Source organism: Doryrhamphus excisus, chromosome 2 (genome assembly GCF_030265055.1).
Source record: "Doryrhamphus excisus isolate RoL2022-K1 chromosome 2, RoL_Dexc_1.0, whole genome shotgun sequence".
Taxonomy (NCBI): Eukaryota; Metazoa; Chordata; class Actinopteri; order Syngnathiformes; family Syngnathidae; genus Doryrhamphus; species Doryrhamphus excisus.
In genome coordinates, this window is record NC_080467.1 from 24,182,632 (window position 1) to 24,210,123 (window position 27,492).

Genomic DNA, 27,492 nt, shown 5'->3' on the forward strand with positions numbered 1-27,492 from the left:
TGCATTCATGGACATCGGGCCATTACATTAATATTTCTTGGCCCACCAGTTGAGAATCCTTGGCTTAGAATGTACAAAAACAATGACATCTCATGTAAAAATATTGACGCTTTATTGACGCTTTAACGTATTTATTATTATTGCTTATTTAACTCAATATATTTCCATTGAAGATATTCTTTAAATGTTTTTATCTTCTGAAAGAAGTGTTTCTGATTAAAAAAAGCCAATACCCTCTAAAAACACATAATTGGGTTATTTTGTATTAAAAATGTTGACAGTATGAAAGTATTTATGTATTTGTGTGCTGCATGTGCTATTTTAGCGAGCGATGTCTGAATGCTTTTTTTTTTTAAACTGTGCGCTTTTCTACTTGCTATTCCTAAAAGCAATGAATGTCTGACAATGACCCCTTTGTGTTACTGATGCTGAATGTGTTTTGATGAAGAAAAAGGGGAAATTGTGGTATTTTTGTGGGGAAAAAGAACGTAGACATGATAATCCCAGTTTCACGTTTTTAATAGAAACACACTTTGAAATAATGCTGGATTATCGCTGGACAAAAAGCACATTTTTGTTTGTAAATAACAATTGAAAGCACAAAAAAAAATATGCGAGGGGGGTTTAAAAAAGCAACTGTGTTGTCGTTTTGTGTCTTTCCAATGATCGGCATTCAAATGAGCTGCAGTATTTCCACAAAATGTCAGGTGAATGGTGAAAAGAGCACAATTCATGTTGTTAACAAACAAGTGATATTTTCTGCCTCATTAAAACAAATGAACAATGCAATGTTGTCATCTACACTATATACACAGTCTGCTCCCCCCCCCTCCCCCCCACCCTCACCCCCACAATACACTGCTTACCCTGCACTCTGATCTCAGGCTTTTAGAGGAGGAGCACTTCCTACATTTTCATAGGGCGAGGACTTCTTATTACACATCTGACATGTGATGCAACCACGCTGACAAGGAGAGAAAAATGCTGCATTATATTATGCATACACTTTATACGTATATGATTACAGACTCATTAATGTTACCATCCATAGGAAGAAGCAGAGGACGGCCAGGAGCAGCAAGCCGGCCACGATTGTCAAGATGATCCACCAGGAGACTTTGGTGAAGTATTCATCTTCTCTTTCCAGGAACACTGTCACTTTTACCTGTACATATATACGTATATACAGTACTGTACTATGGGAGTAGTATATAGGAGTATAGATTTACTATCCAATGAAAATAAGCCAGGCTGCACGGCGGACGGCGGACAAGTGGTTAGCGCGCAGACCTCACATCTAGGAGACCCGAAATTGTCCATAGGTATGAATGTGAGTGTGAATGGTTGTTTGTCTATATGTGCCCTGTGATTGGCTGGCCACCAGTCCAGGGTGTACCACGCCTCTCGCCCGAAGACAGCTGGGATAGGCTCCAGCACCCCCCGTGACCCTTGTGAGGATAAGCGGTAGAAAATGAATGAATGAATGAAAATAAGCCAGGCTGCACGGCTATCTCTGTGTGGAGTTTGCATGTCCCTGTGCATGCGTGGGTTTTCTCCAGGTACTCCGGTTTCCTCACTCATTGCAAAAACATGCTAGGTTAATTGGCCACTCCAAATTGTCCATATTTATGAATGTGAGTGAAATGGTTGGGCATTGTGTGGTAAACAATAAATAACAGGAGCGTAAAGGTGACTATAGGGGTGTTATTTTATGTCCACAGTGCTCTAATAATGTTAAAACTGTATACCATATGTAGAAAATCATAAATGGGTTTTAAGGCTTTAACTATGAAAATGTAATTTTTTTTAACATGAATCATTTATCGCGAAAATTAATTGGAGAACCAATTATCGGGGGCCGCACAGCGGATGAGTGGTTAGCACGCAGACCTCACAGCTCGGAGACCCGAGTTCAATCCTAGTTTGCATGTTCTCCCCGTGCATGCGTGGGTTTTCTCCGGGTACTCCGGTTTCCTCCCACATTCCAAAAACATGCTAGGTTAATTAGCGACTCCAAATTGTCCATAGGTATGAATGTGAGTGTGAATGGTTGTTTGTCTATATGTGCCCTGTGATTGGCTGGCCACCAGTCCAGGGTGTACCCCGCCTCTCGACAGCTGGGATAGGCTCCAGCACCCCCTGTGACCCTCGTGAGGGAAAGCGGTAGAAAATGAATGAATAAACGATGACATCCATTACTGTTGTCTAAATGGCTGGCTACACAATTTGCATACCCGCATATTAACAAATTTCTAGTTGTGTGTGTTTTACTTTGGTCTGAGGCTTTTCTTGCTTGAGTCCGATGTTCTCAGGAGAGTTGCTTAGACTGAGAGCAGCATCCACGACAATATCCAAGTAATTGAAAGAGCTGTAATCCTATATAGGAAACAAAATATGACTAATTTAGTCCGGTAAAGATACATTATAAGATGATAAACTGAGCACCTGTGTGAGAGTGCTGTTCCAAAGACGGGCATGTAGAACAACTAGTGCAGTATTGTCCAACCCCACTAGAGGACAGCGTAACCCCACACACTTGAGTTCGTCAGAGCACGCCTGAGGGGTTCAAAAGGTTACAGTAATAATAATACAATCACTGCCATATTCAAGAATCAAGTAGGATTTCTCACCAGGGTTTTATATTTCCTTCTTAGTGGAAGAAATGGGAATCCATCCGTGGAGAGCGCGTCGTATTCTGCCTCGCGTCTCTGCCTTGAGGCACCGCGCCAACCCTTGAGGCCAAATCAGTCAATCCATGTTACAAAATAGCAATTAAAACAACAGAAATCTGGATTACCTTCACTTGCTTAAGAGGATCAATTCGATCGGCGGGTGAGCAGGAGCCATAATGCATTCCTGTACTTGTGATGTGAGTCAAGTAGAGCAGCCGTTTCCCGTTGGAATTCTCTTCTGGCCAGTCGATATCCAGGGATGCGTTGGCAAATGACTTTAGTGATCGGCCCATATTTGGTATCTGTTAGCATAGCTCATTTAGACTTGAACATAAGCTAGGAAATGTATTTTGATGAACATCATGTTACCTTAAATTCATACTGAATGGCAGCTCCAATGTCATCCACTGTTTTCATGGCTCTTTCACTCATTAAGCTTGGACTGACTGACACTTGAGACGGCCTGGCAAGCCTAAGAAACAATAGTATATACTGTATACAGTAAAACTCAAACTTTATATGCTGTGTATACTGTTGTGCCTCTCATGACTGGAAATGACACAAAAGAGTGGCCAAAAAAGTATGAAATTGTGTTAAAATAAAAATTACATTTTTTTTAATGATTTATATATTGAATTTTTTTTCCCATTTTCCCATTTCCCATTTCATTGGAGTGTAAAGGCTCGCACAACACCAGGACATCCCACGAAACAAGGGGTAGACAAAAAATAAAAACATTAAAAAAGTAAATTAAAAAAAAAAATATATATATATATATATATATATATATATATATATATATATATATATATATATATATATATATATATATATAATAAAAAATAAGACAAATTAAATTAAAAAATAATTATTTGACATTTTTATTGATTTTTATGTATTAAATAGTATTTTAGTATTTTTCTTTATATTTTTTATTTAATTAAATTTTACTTTTTTAATAGTATTAAATCGTAGGATACTGGTAACTTCTAGCATTACCTCAAAGATGTCTCTCATCAAGCATATAAAAATATATATAATTATAAAATGTATATATATATTTTTTCAATATATAAAAAAACAAAAATATAAATAGTTATGACCACAAAACTTTGTTAAAAGTATTTAAAAATAGTCAAAATAGGTACAGTCATAGGGCTGCATGGTGGCATTCAATTGAATTCAGTGACCGGAATTATGTATTGGATCTCATTAGTAGTGGTGTACTGTGGAGTTACATGCTTACCCGTATATTTGCAGCCCCAGTTTAAAAACCACTTTGGCTGTAGCCTCGACCGCTTCTAATGTCTGCACACTTGTACTGCAGCACAAGAAATGCAGGAGGATAACATGTCGCAAACATTATGCTCATCTGCAACTTTATGGCCAAAACACTTACGTCTGAAGTTGTAGTGTGATATTGACAGATTTTGTGCTCAGTGAGATGCCAGTTGTTGTCAGCATGACATAAAATGTAACCTGAAAGGCAAATAGCCAACATATACAATACAAATATACAGTACATATATTTTATGAGTCGTTATTAAACTGGTAATTTGACTCTACAGTACAAAAATATCATTTTCATTCACTTTTTCAGTGTATTCTTGTATTTAATGAACACATGTATGACTGTATTTATATATATTCTTCATTCTGTGTTCTGTGTACAGTGTTCATTTAGCTATAATTTGTGTATGAAATATCGCTGTCGACATTAGGATGCATACAAACTCACGTGTGCATCTCTCCGTAGAGGGTTTCCCAGCCCGCAATCAATCACTGTCCCCTTCTTATTAGCCGAGCATGACACCTGTGATACCTGGAAACACATAACATTAGTCCATTCTGTTTGGCTGAAATAATGCAATAAAAAAATTCCATATACTGTAAAAGCATTTTTCAGCACTGAAAGAAGCCTTATATGCCAGAAGCCTTATATAATATATACTATAATCGCATCCATCCATTTTCTGTACCGCTTATCCTCACAAGGGTCGCAAGCATGCTGGAACCTATCCCAGCTGTCTTCGGCGAGAAGAGCCAATCACAGGGCACATATAGACAAACAACCATTCACACTCACATTCATACCTATGGACAATTTGGAGTCGCTAATTAACCTAGCATGTTTTTGGAATGTGGGAGTTGGGGGGACGGGAAGCCAGTGGAGGTTTTGGAGGACAGGGGTAATGAGGAGCTGAGGAGGCGGGCAGCGGAGTTGTGAATATATTGTAGTTTGTTGAGGGTTTTGGAAGGTGTACCATAAAGAATACTGTACAGTAGTCCATTCTGGTTGTGATGGTACACCCTGTACCCCGCCTCTTGCCCAAAGACAGCTGGGATAGGCTTCCTCATGAGGAAAAGCGGTAGACAATGAATGAATGAATGAAAATAATGTACCTCGTACCGAAGTAGGAGGTGATATGAGCATCCAATGCCATAATGGGTACCATAGTGCGTGTCAATATAGTGATATGTATAGTACATCATGACTGGTTCAAGACTCTTCATCCTTGTATTTAGGTATTTAGGACATTTCCTCCTTGATGCACTTTGAGTTCCTAGCCTCACCTGACCAGCGATGTGAAAACATCTTCATGGTTTTGAATTTTCCTGGCACAGAACCTGTAGTGAAGCTTCAGGTTGCTTTGGCAAACGTTGTCCCAGCCGCAGCCCTTGTTGATGAACTTTATCTAATAAATCAAAACAGTTAATTGTCTTTCAGGACTTAAAAAGTAGCTACAGCCTCCACGCGGATGTTCAAACCTTTGCGACTGTCCTTTTTTCCTGATAGAGGTTGACTACGGGGTAATTATTGGGAAGACGTATCCTCGCCTCCTGACTGGAGCTCGTCAGAGACCGATTGACGGAGACAGTGATGCTGTGAAGCTTGTCTCTCATGTCCCGCTGCAGGGGACATGTAAACCTGTCACAAGGAGGGTAAAGCATACAAAAACACCAGGCTATCCTGGACAGTACTAGAAGTCGGAGATTGGTCTTGGCACAGCTTTTCCTCCCCTGACCAGGCAGCTCCAATGTCCCATGAGATGGACCCATAAAGTCCACACGGGGTGGAAGTCGGGATTTCCGTCTCTCTGCATCAGCTTCAAATGAGTAGCTGATTGCTGCGGAGGCACAGTTCAACACACACACACACACACACACACACACACACAATATCGACATCAAGTAATAAATATGACACATTCATTGTCAAATATTCCTTAAAACGTACTCAGTTTAGGGTTGAAGGATGCTGGGTGGGCTGTGTAGCTCAAACATGCCTGCACTGCAAAATAACTGAGGTGGAAAGAAAAAAAAAAAGATAAAAGCGCATATATTTTCTTCTCAGTTTTGTTTGTGGGCATCTTACCATGTGCGTCTATCACACTCCTCCACGTCTATCTCATTTGGTGTGACGGTTAAAGTGTTGATGATGCTGACGACCGGCCTTGCTCTGGAATACGCAAAACACTCTTTTAGATTTGTTACATTTTAATGGCATTATCTGACATGGAAACTGTGGAATTATGGGAAAAATTGGCTTTTACACACCATATCTCACTTATTGTGTGGAAATAGGGGCTAATAACTATAAAAGCAATCTTCATTCACTAAATGTGCTGCAAAAAAGGTCAGTAAGGATAATTCATAATGCCGCCTACAGAGAACATGCTAACTCCTTATTTCTAAAATCACAAATACTTCAACTTGCTGATATAGTTCATCTTCAAACAGCTAAAATAATACATAAGGCTAAAAATAAGCAATTAGCTAAAAATGTCATCCAATACTTTACAAGAGAGGAGAAATATGATCTCAGGGAAGAAGTACATTTGAAACACTTCTATGCTAGGACTACGTTATGCTAGCCATAGCATTTCAGTATGTGGAATCAAACTATGGAATGGATTGAGTAAGGAAATCAAACAATGCACAACGATGAGCCAATTCAAGAAACAATACAAGCAGTTGATGTTTGCTAAATACAAGGATGAAGAGTCTTGAACCAGTCATGATGTGCTATACATATCACTATATTGACACGCACTATGGTACACATTATGGCATTGGATGCTCATATCACCTCCTACTTCGGTACGGGACAAAAAATGAAAAAAACAAAAAAAAAAACCTTAAACTATATTAGGAAAGCAGGAAGTGAACAAATGTAACAGTTACTGATTGTAAAAGTACCAGATAGAGGGGTAGGATTTAATAAGCTTTGCTTCTTCCTACTCCTTTTGGACATGTGGAACTGTGAACTGTTGAAAATAAAATGAAAAATGATTGTGGTTTCCTCCCACATTCCAAAAACATGCTAGGTTAATTGGCGACTCCAAATTGTCCATAGGTATGAATGTGAGTGTGAATGGTTGTTTGTCTATATGTGCCCTGTGATTGGCTGGCGGCCACTCCAGGGTCAAGGCAGCTGGGATAGGCTCCAGCATACCCCCGCAACCCTAGTGAAGATAAGCGGTATAGAAAATGGATGGATGGATAGCTAACATGCTCTTAATAAGATGAATATTCCCATGTTTGAATAATTTCAATGTGGAATGTGAAAAATGTGGACTTATGGAAAAAAGTCAGAATTTTTGAAGTTTTGAATCGGTTAAAAAATGTGGAAACACTTCCAGAGTGTAATAATAATGCATTTTGGTGCAGAAGTACAAATGTAGATAATTAAAATATGACTTAAAACCACAGCATCGACTAAAATTATAATACTGCGCCTTTAAAACTCAGAAGAAGTCTACATTTTGGTACTATTAAGACTAAAAGTACCACTTATAACCCAAAGCTGACACAGAGTTTATTTTTAAATAAATATAATGTCTTCTTTAGCCTTTTTAATATTGTTCCCCACCCCCCCAAAAAACCCTCTTAAATATGAGTAACATGCATTATAATTTGCATTTATTTATTAATATCCTCAATGTAAACTTAATCCTCAACCTAAAAGCCACAGACAATGTTTGTATCTGTTTGATTTTGCCCAATAAATAAGATTTTAAGCATTAGAAATATTTGGTGTAATAAATACCTTTTAAGCACTGTACCTTGGATTATTTTTAATATATGAAATATATAAAGTGTGTCAAAATGGCCTCTGCATCCTTCAATTTTCCTGTATCCTGTATATGCCAAAGGTTCGGACCCCCCTGGTGTTACCTGTAATTAAAGACTGTATCCGAGAGTGACCCAACTGCCAAATCGGGGTATTGATTATCGTCAATATCCAAGTTACCGGACAGAGAATATCCAAATAAAGTGACTTTACTGGATCCTGGCGAGAGCACCTATGAGTAAAGAAACCACTCATAGATGATTGACACTTAAATCACAGACAATTGTGGAGCTATTTTCCACAAATGTGACTCTAAAGCTCACCTGTGCTGCCTTTTTATTGATGCCGCTTGGTGATCCACAGTAGAGAAACACTCGACCAGACCCGTCATAAGGTGCGCCCACTGCAATGTCTATCAGAATCAGGTTTATGTAGTATTTAATACATAAATAAATACATTAAAACATTACAAATATAAAGTATCATAAGTGGGTAATAGCATAAAATTGATCATTAATACAATCCTCCCTCACAATATAAGAAATGAATTAATAATTTCATGGTAGACTATGCGGTATTATGAGTCAAAACATATTGAAATACAAGTGATATCTAGTATTCTGGTCACATAATCTTACATAACATTACCAATGAAGTCAGCCACAGCATGTCCAACATGATACAGTGAAAAAAGCTCCTCCCATTCCATGTGGAAGTGGTTATGTCAAGACTCCATGTGAGGAGGAAGACTCGAAGGCTGACCTGGCAGGCCCTTCTCAAGGTAAGGTAGATTACATGAGCGGGGTCGGTTCATAAGAGGTCAGTTTTTGCCTTCTTAGTTTTAGAAGAAATAAATTCTTGGCTAACTGGTTAGCTTGCTAGCTATCGGCCGTTTCGAGTCCCTGCAGAGAGTTGGGCATTGTGTGGTAAACAAGCGTAAAGGTGACTATAGGGGTGTTATTTTATGTCTACGGCGCTCTAATAATGTTCAAACCGTATACCATATTTAGAAAATCATAAATGGGTTTTAAAGGCTTTAACTATGAAAATATTATTTTTTTCACATGAATCCTTTATGGCAAAAAATAATTGGAGAATGGTGGAGTGGTTAACACGCAGACCTCACATCTAGGAGACCTGAGTTCAATCCCAGTTTGCATGTTCTTGCATGTTATATTGAAATATAATATTTATAATATTATTGAAAATAATACAATTATTATATATTAATTAATCAATATTATATTAATTATTAATATGATAAATAATTGTATTATTATTTATAATTATTAAATGAAAATGTAAAAATGTAAATCAATAAAATATGTATAATAAGTATGTATTATATATTATAACTAGTATATATACGTATACTAGTAATTCATTCATTCATATGTTTTACCCAAAACAAAAGAATGAAAAATAACAATAAATAGTACAATATAATAAGTGTTGCATTTCATTGCATTCTATTATCTTCCTTTTTCACAATTTTTGCAAAACTATAAAATAAGATATAAAAAAATGTATATATTAAATTTTGGGCTGCACGGTAGTCGAGTGGTTAGCGTGCAGACCTCACAGCTAGGAGACCCGAGTTCAATTCCACCCTCGGCCATCTCTGTGTGGAGTTTGCATGTTCTCCCCGTGCATGCGTGGGTTTTCTCCGGGTACTCCGGTTTCCTCCCACATTCCAAAAACATGCTAGGTTAATTGGCCACTCCAAATTGTCCATAGGTATGAATGTGAGTGTGAATGGTTGTTTGTCTATATGTGCCCTGTGATTGGCTGGCCACCAGTCCAGGGTGTACAAAGACAGCTGGGATAGGCTCCAGCACCCCCCAACCCTTGTGTGTATAAGCGGTAGAAAATGAATGAATAAATGAACCAATTATCCGCCATAGAAGAGGGACGACTGAATGTCTATATTTGTAGTTGTAGTGTGCCGTCACCTCCATATCCATCTTGATTGACATCTCCAATGTTTTCCACTGCAAGTCCAAACATGGAATCTTTCCCTCCGGTTAGTTGAATGGGATGAATCTTTTCCCAGTTTTTCTCTTTGTCGTTAATGAAGACATACACTGCTCCTCCGATTAAACCATCTTTAACAAAGAATTCCGGCGCTCCCACAGCGAGGTCATCCCACCTGGTGGTATAGAAAGTACTTCAAAATGAATATTTTATTACAGTCAACACTAAAAAGTAGTGCTATGAAGTCAATATAAAAGAATCCACAGTTCAGGCAAATATTCTATAGCATATTTTAAAGCAGGGGTCTCAAACACGCGGCCCGTGGGCCAAATGTGGCCCGCAGGACACTACTTTGAGGCCCCCGCCTGGATATGAAAGTTTAATGTTAGTGCGGCCCGCGCAAGTTTGATATGGATGCTGTATGGTATCATGTACCCAGAAAAAATTATTACGTTTGATTAATGTTTATGTTAAAGGTTAAATAACTGTTAATAGTTATCCTCCCTATCCGTGTGGAAGTGGTATGTTTTTGGCTATTTAAGTTTAAAGGAAATAACTTGAAGGCTACCGTTTAGGTCGCTAGCTCTCTAGTTTGCGAGTTAGCATGTGTCTCAAGACCCTGCAGTTGCGCAATATGTTACATGTAACATATGTTATATGTAACATATAATATGTAAATAAAATACAATATGTAAATAAAAAGAGTATAAATGTGACTATAGTCGTGTTTTGTCATGTCTACAGGGCTCTAATAATGCTTTGTTCATTTTAATCTGAAAAAAATAATTTGTCTACCCACCAACTATATGTGCTTTCTTAAGTTTTTATTATTTGCCGTTTCATTATTATTATTATATTCATTTATTACTGATTGATTGATTTTCTTTATTCTTGATTTGTTTATTTATTTTCATCTAATTTTGTGCAGAAAAATAAAAATTAAGATATTTGAGAACAGTGGAATGTTTTATCAGAGCTTTTATTGTAGAAAATCGGAACCAAAGCACTTAAAACATTTGTATATTTTTCTGTTTTTAATAAATGCGTTTTTTTTTGGAAATCCCAGCCTTGCCCAGACCCTAGATCCAGTGGCCTCCAGGTAAATTGAGTTTGAGACCCCTGTTTTAAAGGGTTTACAGCATTAAAATGAAATATTTTAGAATTAAGGTTGAATAAGAGGAATAACTTAACCCATCACTGTTGAGATCCACCACAGCCACATCGTATCCAAAGGAGGAGGCCAGTCCAGGACCAGAGAGGACCAACTCTACAGACAAGCTTCTTTTTGTTGAAGGGTCCGCCTTAAGAAAAGTCACCTGACCACTGTATCCTCCTCTGGGTGCTCCTGATACGATGGTAAGTTCACCTCTCCTGAGGAGGGCCATCCCAGAGTCAGTGGAGAATCCTGGTAGGACCATAAAACTGCAAAGATTAACTTCCAACAGGAATATAATGTATTTTTCTCCTCCCACTCACCCAAGTAGCTATCTCTTTGGAGCGGAATGAGTTTGGAGTCAAAGCAGTCGATATCGCCAGTTTCTCGAGTATCCTCACTTGAGATGTCCAGATTGTCCAGCGGCTCCATTTGCACAATTCCTTTTGAAAGAAAACATTTTTTTTTCACTTTGAGCTTTTTCCCTGTCTGGGGTCGCTACAGCGAGTTAATCACATGTATGATTTTGGCCAAGGACACAATGCATAGGACTGTCAGCTCCGTAGTACGCCCTGCAGGGGTTTGATTGCCATGATGATGAGCAGAATCCAGACATATTGCACACTGCACAGGCATTAATTGCTCCAATATACAGTCCAACAGACCAGGATCCAAGCTCAAACCAACTTGGGTTCTGCAGCAACAACACACCAGCAAATCCACCTCTGAATGACTTTGGACTGGCCTAGTCAAAGACCTGAATCTTATTGAGATGCAGTGGCATGACCTTAAAAAGCCAAGGTGGCTCAATGACAACAATTCTGCAATTCTGTGGGCCGAAAACCCCTTAAGCTAAGAGTCCATTACTGCTGTGGCACCTAGTGTCACCAATAAGGTGCCTAGTGGCGTGTAGTGGCTCAAACCGCCTCCTAACTGGCTCATGGTGGCCTGTAACGGCGGCAAAAATTGAGTTTGACGGCAAGAAAATTAAAAAATGTTTAAAATCTTTGTTGCGCCAATTGCTTGATGCAAGTGGCGCAACAAAAATTTTAGTGTCCACCAAGTTCCATTACTATTACCATAAAAACAACCTTAAATGTTCATTCATCATGTAAATTTATCCATAGAGATTTCAAATTATTTTCTGCATATACAACTACAAAAAAACATTTGGAATAATAAGACCTTTTCCGACCTTTCCACTGATAAGCACCCGGAGCTCCAAAGACCAGCGATCTGTTGTCCTTTGCAAAAGATGCACCGTGACCCTGTTGGCAATATGAAAACCACTCGTGGTCTTTCTGTCGTCTGGTCAGGTGTTCGGAATCACAAACCACTCTTCTCCATGTCCGGTCCTCTTTCCCGACCTGCAGGCCATCTGCCAGGATGGTAACACTGGCCGGTCAACAGGTGAGGGATGTAAAGACCTGGACTTGGGCTCCATTGCTGATACCGATGAGCACAAGTCTGGAAGACAAATTTCATTCATTCATTCATTTTCTACCGCTTATCCTCACGAGGATTGCAGGGGGTGCTGGAGCCTATCCCAGGGTCGTACACCCTGGACTGGTGGCCAGCCAATCACAGGGCACATATAGACAAACAACCATTCACACTCACATTCATACCTATGGACAATTTGGAGTGGCCAATTAACCTAGCATGTTTTTGGAATGTGGGAGGAAACCGGAGTACCCGGAGAAAACCCACGCATGCACGGGGAGAACATGCAAACTCCACACAGAGATGGCCGAGGGTGGAATTGAACTTGGGTCTCCTAGCTGTGAGGTCTGCGTTAACCACTCATCTACCGTGAAGCCCAAAAATTCTATATTTTTATTATTATATCTTATTTTATAGTTTTGCTAAAATTATGAGAAAGGAAGATAATAGAATGCAATGAAATGCAACACATATTATATTGTACTATTTATTGTTATTTTTCATACTTTTGTGTTGGGCAAAACAAATAAATAATTAAATATAATATGTATGAATGAATTACTAATATATATACTAGTTATATATATTATATGTATATAGTTATATATGAAGAGCTTGCAACCAAAAGGCGCTAAATCCAATTTTCACTAAGTTGCATGTTTTTCACGAGTTTAATAGACATCTGTCATGTGTATCCAAATCACATATTTTGGTCTTGAAATCATTTTAAAAAATATGAAAAAAAGTGATGTGAAATTTATGCTTTCAACCAAAAGGCGCTATTTCCATTTCAGATTTCAACCAAAAGGCGCTAAATCCCTTTCTTTATTCTGATTGACCCAAGTTTCCCATCTATTGATAATCTGACCAATCAGAGAGAAGAATACAATTGGCACTGCACATACAGAAAGCCAGTATCAGTCCGCATCCGGTTTTGTTTGTGTACATTAGGTACACAAACAGTAATTGTTATTTTTCATGTGTCGCTCTACTGCAGCCTACAGGTTGAATGCACCTGCAATGTATGACATGTCTTGTACCATTGTCTTGTATAATTGGGTATGTTGAGTTGTGTTAAAGCTGATCATCATGGAATGTGGATGATGTTAATGTGTGCTATAATTGTCACGCCATTGCGTGACACTATCTTACTGCTCCTGGAGCAGCCTACTGGTTTTGTCACCATTTTCACTTGCCTGCCACTCATGCTCTCTCTCTCTCCCCTCAGGCCCCAGTTCGCCCTGATGGGAGGAGCTACCCGGCCAGCCACAGGTGTTCTCAATCACCACCTTCCATTTAGGCACACCTGTGGCAGCAGGAAGGCGTCGTAGTATTGTTCCTCATGGACGCACGCCACTTGCTTGTTGGACCTGAACCTTTTGCCGCCTTTTCCACCACCACACTGTGTTGCCAAGTCTCCTGTCCGACGCCTTCCTGCCAGCCAGGTAGGTGCTCCCTACCTGCACTAAGAAGTTAGTTTAGAATTACCTTGCTAGTCTTTTTCGTGGTGCCTTTTCTGTTTTCTCTCAATTTTTGCACCATAGTTTTTTGTTATCACTATCCTGCTTTTTGAGAAGGCATTAAAGACCTTTTATTGCAAACTTACTCCTGCCTGCGTGCTTCTCTTGGGTCCTACCCTCTCCTCGGCGTGACAGAATACTACGACCAAATGAAGCATGGACCCCGCAGAGCAGGAGAAGATTTTTTTTGCCCTCAAGGCTCACGGTGAGTCCATCAGCCGTCACGAGCAGATGCTTGAAGGCATGGCTAGCCTTATTAAGGAGATCCATGCCCGTATTCCTGCCCCCTCCTCCGACGAGCCTCCGACAGTCATGCCTCCTCTCCCGCCACTTGGCGCCTCTTCCCGCGAACCCAGCATTCCCCACCCGGCCCGGTATGGAGGAGACTTTGGCCAGTGCGGGTTGTTTGTTCACCAGTGTTCCCTCACCTTCGCCCAGCAGCCCGCCACGTACACCACGGACGCAGCCAGGGTGGCATATATGCTCAGCCTCCTCGCTGGCCGCGCGGCTCGCTGGTCCATGGCCATCTCCGAGAAGAGACCGGAGCTACTGGTCAATTTAACCTTGTTCGTGGCTGAGATGAGGAGGGTGTTTGATCACCCCATGCGAGAGCGGGAGGCTGGAATGCGCCTGCTGTCTATTCGCCAGGGCGGCGCCTCCGTCGCGGACCATTCCGTCACCTTCCGCATTCTGGCAACCGAGAGTGATTGGAATGAGAAGGCGCTCCGCTGCAGTTTCCTGGGGAGCCTCAGCCTTCACCTGCAAGATGAACTGGCCGCGCGGGACGAGACAAACACGTTGGAGGAGCTCATCGCCCTCTCCATTCGGATGGATGGCCGTCTGCGGGAGCGCGCTCTCCAACGTAGGCCAGGACGGATCGTCGTCCCACACCTGGCGCTGCCAGCCCCTCCAGACAACCTCCCGGACCCCCTCATCCCCCCTTCGGACATCAGTGGACCCCCGTTGGAGGCTCTTGGCGGGACCGAACCCATGCAGCTGGGGGCCAGCCGCCTGTCATCGGCAGAGAGGGCCCGACGGCTGCGACTTAGTCTTTGCCTGTATTGCGGAGAGGCGGGGCATTCCGTCACCAGGTGCCCCGTGCGTCCCAGGAGCCGACGCCCCTCCCCCTCCAGCGAGGGATCACAGAGGACCTCACCAGTCATCGGACGCCTCCAGATTGAAGGTACGCTGTCGTGGCGGGGGGAGGCGGTACCTGTCCAGGCACTTATTGACTCTGGAGCTGATGATAATTTCATTGACTGTAACTTAGTTTCACGCTTCAAGTTACCCACTGTCAAGTTACATCCTCCCAAGTCCGTTCGCTCTCTCGACGGGGGTCACCTCGCTAGTATCACTCACCAGACTTGTATGTGCGCTCTTAGTCTCGCTGGTAACCATCTAGAGACTATTAGCTTCTTTGTCATCCTTTCTCGTTCGGCGCCAGTGGTCCTTGGTCTTACTTGGCTCAGACAGCATAACCCTGTCATTGACTGGTCTGTACTTAAAATTACCAATTGGAGTGATTTCTGCCACTCCAATTGCCTGCGTTCCGCCTCGTCTCCCAGTTCTCACTCTGTCTTGTCGCCACCAGTTCCTCTCGACCTCTCTTTTGTGCCCGAGCAATATCACCAGGTTTTTTGTAAGGATCGTGCCATGTCACTTCCACCCCACCGTCCTTATGATTGCGCTATCGATTTGTTGCCGGGAGCGCCACTCCCCTCTTCGCGCCTTTATAATATCTCCCTGCCTGAGCAAAAGGCTTTGGAGGATTACATTTCTTCCTCGCTCGCGGCTGGCCACATACGTCCCTCCTCCTCACCCCTGGCGGCAGGGTTCTTCTTTGTTAAGAAGGACGGCTCCTTGCGACCCTGCATCGATTTCCGCGCCCTTAACAAAATCACAATAAAGAACAAATATCCTCTGCCCCTGCTCAACGCTGCCTTCACCCCCCTCCATAGTGCTGTCATGTTTACTAAACTGGATTTACGCAACGCTTACCACCTTGTGCGCATCCGTGAGGGCGATGAATGGAAGACTGCTTTCAACACCCCACTGGGACATTTCGAGTACCGCGTCATGCCGTTCGGCCTCACTAATGCACCCGCCGTTTTTCAAGCCCTCATTAATGACGTATTACGTGACATGATTGGACGTTTCGTGTTCGTCTACCTCGACGACATCCTCATTTTCTCCCCCTCTGCCTCCGCTCACTTCCAACACCTGGTGTCGCCTGGTGCTCCAGAGGCTCTTAGCCAACCGTTTGTTCGTTAAGGCTCAAAAGTGTTCTTTCCACTCCTCCTCCGTGCCATTTTTAGGGTTTATCGTGGAGAAGGGCCAACTCAGACCCGACCCCGCCAAGATCCAGGCGGTGGCCGAATGGCCTACTCCTACATCAAGGAAGCTTTTACAGAGGTTCCTGGGATTCGCTAATTTCTATAGGCGCTTTATCCAAGACTTTAGCAAGGTCGCGGAACCTCTGAACAAGCTCACATCCTCCAAGACACCCTTTTTATGGTCCCCTGCGGCCGACGCGGCCTTTAACCACCTCAAATCATGTTTCATTACCGCTCCTTTACTTGTTCACCCTAACCCTTCTCGTCCCTTTCTTGTTGAGGTGGACGCGTCAGATACGGGGGTCGGGGCCGTGCTCTCCCAGCGCACTAGCACGGACCAGAGATGGCACCCTTGTGCATTCTTTTCCAGACGTCTGTCCCCCGCCGAGCGTAATTATGACATTGGCAATCGTGAACTCCTGGCAGTCATCCTCGCCCTGCAGGAGTGGAGGCACTGGTTGGAGGGGGCGGCTCACCCTTTCGTCATTGTCACGGACTACAGGAACCTGTCCTACATCCGCTCCGCCCAACGGCTGAACCCCCGCCAGGCACGCTGGGCCCTCTTCCTCACTCGGTTTGATTTCACCCTCACTTACCGCCCAGGCTCCCAGAATGGAAAACCCGATGCCCTGTCCAGGATGTTCGCACCTCCGGTGGAGCCCCGCCCTCAGGAGACCATCCTACCCAAGTCCCGCATCCTGGGATCGCTCCAATGGAAGGTGGAGAGGCGTGTGAAAGAAGCAAACAGTCAAGCACCTCCGGTCCCTGGCTGTCCACCCAACCGTCTTTGTTCCCCAAGACCTTCGCTCGGAAGTCCTGGTTTGGGCTCACTGTTCCAAAATCGCCTGCCATCCGGGGGCTAGACGCACCGCCTTTCTGCTTGCTCAGAGGTTCTGGTGGCCATCCCTGCACTCCGACATCAGGCGGTTCGTAGCGGCCTGCACCACCTGCGCTCGGAACAAGTCTTCTAGTCTGGCATCGGCGGGGTTGTTGCGGCCCCTTCCCATTCCCTCCCGCCCGTGGTCTCACGTGGCCATGGACTTCGTCACTGGACTACCGGCTTCGAAGGGCTTCACCGTCATTCTCACATTCGTCGACAGATTCTCGAAATCCGCTCACTTCATTCCGCTCCGCAAGCTGCCATCCTCCATGCAGACAGCCCAACTCTTGGTCCAACATGTGGTGCGTATCCATGGCATTCCACTGGACGTGGTATCGGACAGGGGTCCGCAATTTGCCCACAGACCAATGGCCAGACGGAGCGAGCAAACCAGGACTTGGAGGCGGCCCTGCGGTGTGTATGCCACCAGCACCCCACTTCCTGGTCCCTCCACCTGCCGTGGGTGGAGTACGCCCACAACACCCTCGTTTGCTCCTCTACGGGCCGCTCTCCTTTTCACGTCGCCCAAGGATTCCAGCCACCCCTGTTTCCCACCCAAGAGGCGGAGTCCTCCGTGTCCTCGGTGGCCTCCCTGCTACGCCGTGTTCACCGGGTATGGCGAGACACTCGGGCAGCACTTGTGCGGTCATCCAGACGTAACCAGAGGTTGGCCGATCGTCACCGCAGACCAGCTCCTGACTACAGGCCCGGTCAGAGGGTTTGGTTGTCATCTCGGGACCTCACGTTGGCTGGTGGATCCAGGAAGCTGTCCCTTCGAGGTGGTGCGCATGATCAACCCTGTGTCCGCCAGGCTCAAACTCCCTCCGTCCATCAAGAGATACCCAGTGTTTCACGTGTCCCTCCTGAAGCCAGTTGCCTCCTGCGAGCTTAGCCCTCCACCCATGCCTCCACCACCCCCCCGGCTTCTAGACGGCCATCCGGCATTCTCTGTTAAGTCCATCCTCGACGCCAGGAGGCGTGGCAGAGGGGTGCAATTTCTCATAGACTGGGAGGGTTACGGTCCCGAGGAGCGTTCGTGGGTTTCGCGCGCCCTTATCCTTGACCCGTCCCTCATCTCCGACTTTTATCAGAGATTTCCCGATAAACCAGGAAGGCCCGCCCGGTTAGTTGGGAGGGGGGAATACTGTCACGCCATTGCGTGACACTATCTTACTGCTCCTGGAGCAGCCTACTGGTTTTGTCACCATTTGCACTTGCCTGCCACTCATGCTCTCTCTCTCTCCCCTCAGGCCCCAGTTCGCCCTGATGGGAGGAGCTACCCGGCCAGCCACAGGTGTTCTCAATCACCACCTTCCATTTAGGCACACCTGTGGCAGCAGGAAGGCGTCGTAGTATTGTTCCTCATGGACGCACGCCACTTGCTTGTTGGACCTGAACCTTTTGCCGCCTTTTCCACCACCACACTGTGTTGCCAAGTCTCCTGTCCGACGCCTTCCTGCCAGCCAGGTAGCTGCTCCCTACCTGCACTAAGAAGTTAGTTTAGAATTACCTTGCTAGTCTTTTTCGTGGTGCCTTTTCTGTTTTCTCTCAATTTTTGCACCATAGTTTTTTGTTATCACTATCCTGCTTTTTGAGAAGGCATTAAAGACCTTTTATTGCAAACTTACTCCTGCCTGCGTGCTTCTCTTGGGTCCTACCCTCTCCTCGGCGTGACAATAATATCTTAACAACATTTTATCAGTAACAGTGTACTAGTAGTAGGTTATAACATTTTGTTTCTGTAATGTGTGAAGGTGAACGAGTGCATGTGTGTGTGTGTTGGGGGTGTATTGTATGTTGGGAATGGCTTCTGTGTTGTAATTATTTTATTAGCATAGCACATTAAAGCACCTTACATTCTTTTACAATAATGCCATTGAAGAAGTTAAAGGTGACTTCAAATTTATTTCAGCCAAAAGGCGCTAAATCCGAAAAAAAAATATATATATAAAATACATGGTATTTTTATAGCATACATTTTTATGACCTATATTGATAGCTCTTTCCTTTGCAATATAGACTTGATGACCAAATAGATTGATATGTGCGTAATTAAAAATCATTGATTTTCTCGAAATCAGTCAAAATGGATTTAGCGCCTTTTGGTTGCAAGCTCTTCATATATTGTACATATTTTACTGTTTTTCATTTTTACATTTTTGTTTAAAATTATAAATAATTAACATTTTTTTTCAATAATATTATAATCCTAGCTGTGAGGTCTGCGTGCTAACCACTCATCCGCCATGCAGCCCCAGATAATTGGTTCTCCAATTAATTTTTGCGATAAAATTTATATTTTCATAGTTAAAGCCTTGAAAACCCATTCATGATTTTATAAATATACGGTTTTAACATTATTAGAGCGCTGTGGACATAAAATAACACCCCTATAGTCACCTTTACGCTCCTATTTTTTATTGTTTACCACACAATGCCCAACTCTCTGCAGGGACTCAAAACGACCGATAGCTAGCAAGCTAACCAGTTAGCCTGCGTGCTAACCACTCGACCGCTGTGCAGCCCGGAAGACAAAATATTAGATGTTTTGTATGTATGGTGCTATAACTTTTGTGGATTTGGGTGTGGAGGTCTGAGATTGGGAATATTTTCCTTACCATGACATTTTTACCAGGACCTTGGCTCGTCACTCTCACGCCCATCCACTGGCCATTTATACCGGTGCTTTCAAGGAACTCTGCAATATACAGTATAGTACAGTTTTATGACTATCGGTCATATATTGTATAACAGATATAAAAGTCAAACAAACCTTCATCTTTAAAGTCAATGGGCTGACATCGTTGGGAAGATGCACTAAGTTCACATTGATAGACGACGCCTGTAACATTCCCCAGGTATGGGTGCTTCGATTGCGGGGCTCCTACCAACAATCTGAAGGGAAGAATGCATTGGAAAATGAACACACCGCATACAGAAACCATTTTTTGTATCTTCTCAAGGGAAAATACTATACAGTCTTGACAAGTTTTTAGAGAAATCGGTGTACTGTTTACTGCAGTGTGGATTTATTGTCGGAATAGCTGGTAATACAAGTAAGTATACTTCGCCGTGAACAAACAAAAGTGTGTCCTTGGTGTCAATATTTAGTGTGAGCACCACACAGGCAATTACCTGACCTGATTCAACATTGCATGGCATTGAACGTCAAAGACGGGGGGCACTTTGTTATATCCTTTGCATGATATGTATCATTGTATTAGAAATGCTGCATCATTTTGCAGCCACTTGTCTTCCATTGAAACTAGTAATCAAAATGTATACAGAATCAGAACATTAGTCCCAGTTCTCGTCAATTCTCAAACTATTCACAGGTGTGGAAAGGATGAAACTCAAGCTGCATTGCTACCTATCGTCATGAGCTTAAAGGGGACCTATTAAGCTTTTCCAACTTTCCTGACCTATAAATGTAGTTAGAATTAAGCATCGACCGATACATCGGCTGGCCGATATATCGGGCCGATATTTGCGTTTTTTTCCTTGTATCGGTATCGGCCGATACGTGCGTGGGTTCACCGATGTATTTTTCCACCGCATGATTTACAGTCAGGCAACTTGTGTTGCGGAGGACCCCGGAACACACGTAGTCGTGGTACCCCGCCGTCAAATATCGGCCCAAGCAAAATCGGCCATCGGCTAAGAGTGATGGAAAAAAATCTGTATCGGCATCGGCCCCAAAAAAAACATATTGGTCTATCCCTAGTTAGAATGTTGGATTCTCGTGTCAAACGATGCCAACGTTTCAAATAATGAGGTTTGCATCTCCTATAAAGTTGGATTCGCAGCTAGCGGCACAAACCAGAAGTCCCTTTCAGCCATTGATGTCACGTTCCGGCTTGTGAGTTTTATGGTTCGACCCCAGGATGCAGAGATGAGGACCCAAATGCATGTAAAAATATATTTATTTATGCTATGCAGCAGGATGACGGACTAGCAAGTCCAACTCAACCAAAGACAATGGAACGACAAACAAAGGAACGCGCACCTGAACTAAATAGGAACCACAAATGGAAAACAGAACAGAGTAACAAAGGACGTGAATACAAAATAAGGGCATGAACTAGGAAGGGAAAACTAGAGGCAAAAAAGGAACTAAACGAGGGGGTGAAGCCCGATCGGGACAATTAGCAGAGTGGACCGTGGGTGGAATACATTACAAACGGACCGTTTTCACAGAAAGCACGAAATCCAAAGAAATAGGTGCAGATTCTGGAAGAACTAGAAAGCTTTCTGTGCTGGTTATTGTGTGTAACTGCTCTATAGGAGTCCACAATTCAATACAAAGGGCCAGAAAATGATCATAAAGCTGGGGACAGTGAAGTCCGGGCTGCTGCCCCCTGCGGCCCAACCCCCCATAAGCCAAATAGGATGGATAGAGTTAAATCTATACCGTCATATGCTATACACAAACATTTATAAAGTATATCCAAGTTTACTTTCTTGAGTATCGTCCCTTCAGACGCTGAAAATGTAATATGACATACCCCACAATATATCACTTACAAGTTTTTTTTGGTAGGATTCAGCTGCTGGTGGAAGGCAATAGAAAACCCAAAAAGGCTTCCCGGGTCTCCGGTTCTCTCCAGGACACTCTGGGTGTCCAGGTTGAAAGCAGTAACATTAAAACTCCATAGAAAGATGCTGTATAAAAACACTTCCGTGAATGCAACGTGCGGCTTCATGATGTAGACACACTGTATGAAAGCAAAATATGTAGGAGTGTAAACACTCATATTTAAGGGGTTGGACTCCTTTGGCGTAGGCAAACAAGGAGTGGCTGCGAGTAATGTAACTTCCGAGGACCAACCCTCAACTTTATGAGTTTATAACTGGAGTTAATAAGCAAACGTAAGACACACCTTTAGTGGTAGTGTTTCTCCAGGTTGGATTTAACTTTCCTTCTCGCTGACATTTATTGGTCACACGTGAGATAAGATCGTGTCTCAAGTAGAAAAATAATTCTTTTGTTTTTGTATTTGTTATTACTTCTAACTATACAAATACAAATAATGCAAATGTGCAATATTTCCATCACTGTCTCTGTTACTACCTCAAACATATTTATTTATTTAACAACCCAATACAATACACTCATATGTCATTATTTGCACTATGACCCATTTATCATTGCACTAAAATTAATATATCTGCAATATGTCTGCCCCTGCATATGATCCTGTGCAATATTATGTGTCCATTTTGGATATCTTGTATATACCTTGTATGTATCTTGTTAAATTGTCTTTTTTTACTCTACTTTTTGTATACTTTTTTTAACTTGACTACTGCACTGAAACGAGAAGCTCTCCAATCTCATTGTACATCTTGTATAATGACAATAAAACCATTCCATTCCATTCCATTCCATTCCATTCCACAAATGTAGACATTGAAAGGGTGAAGGAAAATAAATTTTTGGGGATCACAATAGATGAAAATATGAGCTGGAAACCTCATACTACAAATATACAACATAAGGTGGCCAGAAATATTTCAATATTGAACAAAGCAAAATTTGTTCTCAATCAGAAATCACTCCACACTCTTTATTGCTCTCTGGTTCTACCATATCTTACTTATTGTGTGGAAATATGGGCTAATAACTATAAAAGCAATCTTCACTCGCTAAATGTACTGCAAAAAAGGTCAGTAAGGATAATTCATAATGCCGCCTACAGAGAACATACTAACTCCTTATTTCTAAAATCACAAATACTTCAACTTGCTGATATAGTTCATCTTCAAACAGCTAAAATAATGCTTAAGGCTAAAAATAAGCAATTAGCTAAAAATGTCATCCAATACTTCTCTACAAGAGAGGAAAAATATGATCTCAGGGAAGAAGTACATTTGAAACACTTCTATGCTAGGACTACGTTATGCTAGCCATAGCATTTCAGTATGTGGAATCAAACTATGGAATGGATTGAGTAAGGAAATCAAACAATGCACAACGATGAGCCAATTCAAGAAACAATACAAGCAGTTGATGTTTGCTAAATACAAGGATGAAGAGTCTTGAACCAGTCATGATGTGCTATATATATCACTATATTGACACGCACTATGGTACACATTATGGCATTGGATGCTCGTATCACAAAAAAAACCTTAAACTATATTAGGAAAGCAGGAAGTGAACAAGTGTAACAGTTACTGATTGTAAAAGTACCAGATGGAGGGATAGGATTTAATAAGCTTTGCTTCTTCCTACTCCTTTTGGACATGTGGAACTGTGAACTGATTATGTGATGCATTCAATTGTAATCTGATGCATGTTCAAATGAAATAAAACCATTACCATTACCATATACCAGGAGTCACACCATTTTTCTGTATTTTTATTTTTATGATACAGCTGTTTTTATTGTTACTTAATTTGTTCTATTTTTTTACTGTGCATCTTGTGCCACTAGTATTACTGTCCCGTATACTGCATCCTTTGCTACTGAGGGCACACGCCCAAGGGACCAACACAGTTCTATCTAACCTAATCTAATCAAATGGAAATACAGTGGAACCTTTGTTACCATTTTTGTTACTGTTTGGTTTATATATCCAAAGTTACATGGTAAACTTGTTCTGCGCTGTGTAGACCTGTATTGATTGGCCACAACATTAGGTTGTTGCCGCACAAGGGCGGCATCAAGCATTCTGCATGCATGGATAAAATATTACAAAAATATGGCTAAAATATTACACCCCTCTCTATACGTCGCAGTATGAACCTTGCGATCTTAAACTTGTTTCATGATACACGCTGTGTTTTTAACAAGACAGGTGGCACGATCGTGCATCAGTCACTGTTTTTTTGTGTGTCTGCTTGTTTGCTAGTGATACTAAGCCAGTTGGAAAACTGCTTGTAGTATGATATACGCTGTGTTTTTAACAAGACAGCTGGCACGATCGTGCATCAGTCACTGTTTTTTTTTGTGTGTCTGCTTGTTTGTTAGTGATACTAAGACAGTTGGAAAACTGCTTGTAGTATGATATACGCTGTGTTTTTAACAAGACAGCTGGCACGATTGTGCATCAGTCACTGTTTTTTTTGCGTATGCTTGCTTGCTAGTGATACTAAGTCAGTTGGAAAACTGCTTGTAGTATGATATACACTGTGTTTTTAACAAGACAACTGGCATGATTGTGCATCAGTCACTGTTTTTTGTGTCTGCTTGTTTGCTAGTGATACTAAGTCAGTTGGAAAACTGCTTGTAGTATTGAACGAGGGGCTTTTGAGAAAAATACAGTCAACAATGCTAACATTGTCATTTTTGCATGAATCACAAACTTCATAATAATTATAATGTATGTAAATAATTAAAGAATAAAGTCTCAAGGATCACTTACACACACATAAACAATACATATAGCAACTTCTGATCAATCCAAATCAATATCAGACTTAGGGTAATGTACAGCTTTAAGCACTGCCAATTTGTGACTAAACCACACCCACTTTTGGTATATGCCCCGCCCACTCACAGTACCCATATGAATACAGACACTTTAGATGGGTGAACAGATACAGATACAGATAGTGGTGTACTAGTTCATCCCTAGTAAAAATCTACCTATTTTCCCAACAAGAGCATCAATGTAAACTTTTTGATGCAGTGAAAAGCCCAATTTATTTGGGTTTTTAAAAATATTTGAGAGAAATATAGCCCACAGACTACATATGCAGAAGAAAAGTTTTGAATGACCTGATTAAAAATACTTTAGTCATCTAAGAGAGTAGGTCGACCGTCCCCTTCCCTTTTTGATGTGTCTGCTCTTCTGCAAAGTATGAAATGGTTGCGAAACTAAATGTGCCTACTGACAAAGCCACAAACACTTCTCATGCACTTATAATTTTGTCTGTGTTTTTTCCATCGCAGGAAGCTCTGCAACTTATGTGTATGTGTGAGACAGTATTTATGGCCTGAAGTGTGTGGGGGTGTTTTTAGGGTTTGTGGTTCCCAAAATGCAAAATGGACCTAATCATGTTTAAGGTATTTTGAAGACTGACTGGAGTCTAACAATATGTGTGTATGCACGTACTTTTTATTTATTTTTTTGCTCAAAAATTCTGGGTCAAAAACGTGAAATGTGAAGTTTTCAAAGACTGTGAGTCGGCATGGCAGAGTGGACGATACAATCGGGCAAAAATATTGTTTATAGCTATACCAGCCAGAAGAAAATGGAAATGAAGTGCCTTAAAATGGCATGCATTTGATTGTCAATACCTATACAGTATTTGGGAGAGTAGTATTCCAAGTACTGTATTTCATTTAGGCCTGGGACTTCATTGCAGTAATTCATTAACGGCTGAACGATACTGCGTTACAAAAAAAGTAGGGCTGTCAAAGGATTAAAATTTGTATATAGATTAATCACAGTTTTCAAAATAATTAATCACGATTAATCACCACTAGCAATTATGTCTGAAATGTATTACTGCATTTGTCATTTACTGCATTACCAGGAAGATGAATGACAAGACAGGATTATATATATCTTGTATGTATTTGTATATTTGTATTTGTATGTTTTAACAGCCCCAAATGAACTGAATATATCAATCACGCTAAAAGATACGACACAAGTCTAAAAATCTATTTGTCTCATTAATAGTAATTTTTTTAAAATTTATTAACACAAATGAATTACTAGCAGAACCGCCATGCCATTGATTGACATGACGGAGGAAATCACTAATGTTATACCTGACAAACGCCTTTGATCATGACATCCTAATAACAAAATTAGAAAGGTACGGAATAAGATAATTAGTTTTGAACTGACTCAAAAGCTACTTAGCTGACAGAACGCAATATACACACATCTGAAAGTTGAAATCTGACATGTGGAGTACCCCAGGGGTCAATACTGGGACCAAAACTGTTCAACTTTAAAGCAGAGTTACGAAAGACGTAAAAGTTGGTATTGTTTGCGGTTGATACCATTGCCATTTGTTCTGGACGAAGCACAGAAGAAATCATTAAAACGGTCAGAGAAGAAATGTTTATATTAAAAAGATGGTTTGATAATAACAGATTGTCCTTGAACCTAAGTAAAACTAAAATAATGCTGTTTGGTACCAGAAAAGACACATACACATAACAAATATAAATAGATGATGTAGACATAGAATCGGTGAGTGAAAATACATTTCTGGGTGTCATAATAAATGAAAAATATTCCACACTCTCAGGTTTTACCATATCTAATTTATTGTGTGGAGATTTGGGATACTAACTATAAAAGCAATATTCACTCGAAAATGTACTGAAAAAAGGTCAGTAAGGATAATCCATAATGCCGCCTATAGAGAACATACTAACTCCTTATTTCTAATATAGTTAATTTCCAAACAGCTAAAATAATGCATAAAGCTAACAATAACCAATTACCTAAAAATGTCATCCAATATTTCTCTACTCCCTTTGGATATTTGGAATTATGAATTGATTTATGTGGTGTATTATTATACTGTTTATTTACACACACACACACACACACACACCTATTGTACAGCTCTTTTGTGATGTTTGGATTGTCCCTGAAGGCATCTCATGTTTTTGTAATGACAATTAGGAAGTGTTGAATGAAAGCGATCCAAAAGTTGCTTAAATCTGTGTTTCTATGATGTAGCTTGAAAAAATGTCACAATCAGACTGGAAAGTTTGGGTGGACATATTTCCACTGAGGTCGGGGCGACATACAGATGACGACCAATGAGATGGCTGTGAAATAGTTCCCTCCCTCCTTCAAGTCAATAACCTTATGATGCTGTCTAGATGGTCTGCTGTTCACTTGGTCAAACCAGAAGAAAATGTGGATGGTGCTTCATCTGCTGCTCCTGCTCCAACATGGAGGCAAGTCCATGCTCAGTTCCGATGTACATGACTCTTGTTAATATCTCTTCTTTTTCTTCTCTTCAGCATGTACAGGAGCTCACAGCTTTTCCAGTAAGACTGTTAGACCTGGACAAGATGTCTCCCTGGAGTGTCCCTGTGACAGAAATAGCAGGACCGGCAACTTATTTTGGATCCGACTTGTTTCTGGAACTTTTCCTCAAGTTTTAGCAGCAACGGCATCTTTCAAGTTAGGCTTTATTGAATATGGACCATTAAATCCTGGACATCGCATCAAAGCCATAAAAGAACCAGGAACATTTGATCTGCAAATAAGTCCAGTAGAGAAAAGTGATGCGGCGGTCTACTACTGTTTAAAAGTACAAGGACATACGTTGATGTTTGTAATGGGAGCATTTCTTCAGATCACAGGTACATAGTAAGTCAATTGATGGTCTCCTCGTCACATTATAGCTTTTACATACAGATGGAAACATTGATAATGATAATGCAGTCGTCAAATGTCGACAACCTATTTATCGCTAAGAACACATTTTTTTACAAACACATTAAGAAATCTAACCTC

The 27,492-nt window shown here is 41.6% G+C and overlaps 1 pseudogene; it reads right to left on the bottom strand.

Moving 5' to 3' along the window:
- Positions 1-880: 880 nt before the first annotated feature.
- Positions 881-21,752, bottom strand: LOC131104888 (integrin alpha-6-like; annotated as a pseudogene).
- Between the last annotated feature and the right edge of the window lie 5,740 nt (positions 21,753-27,492).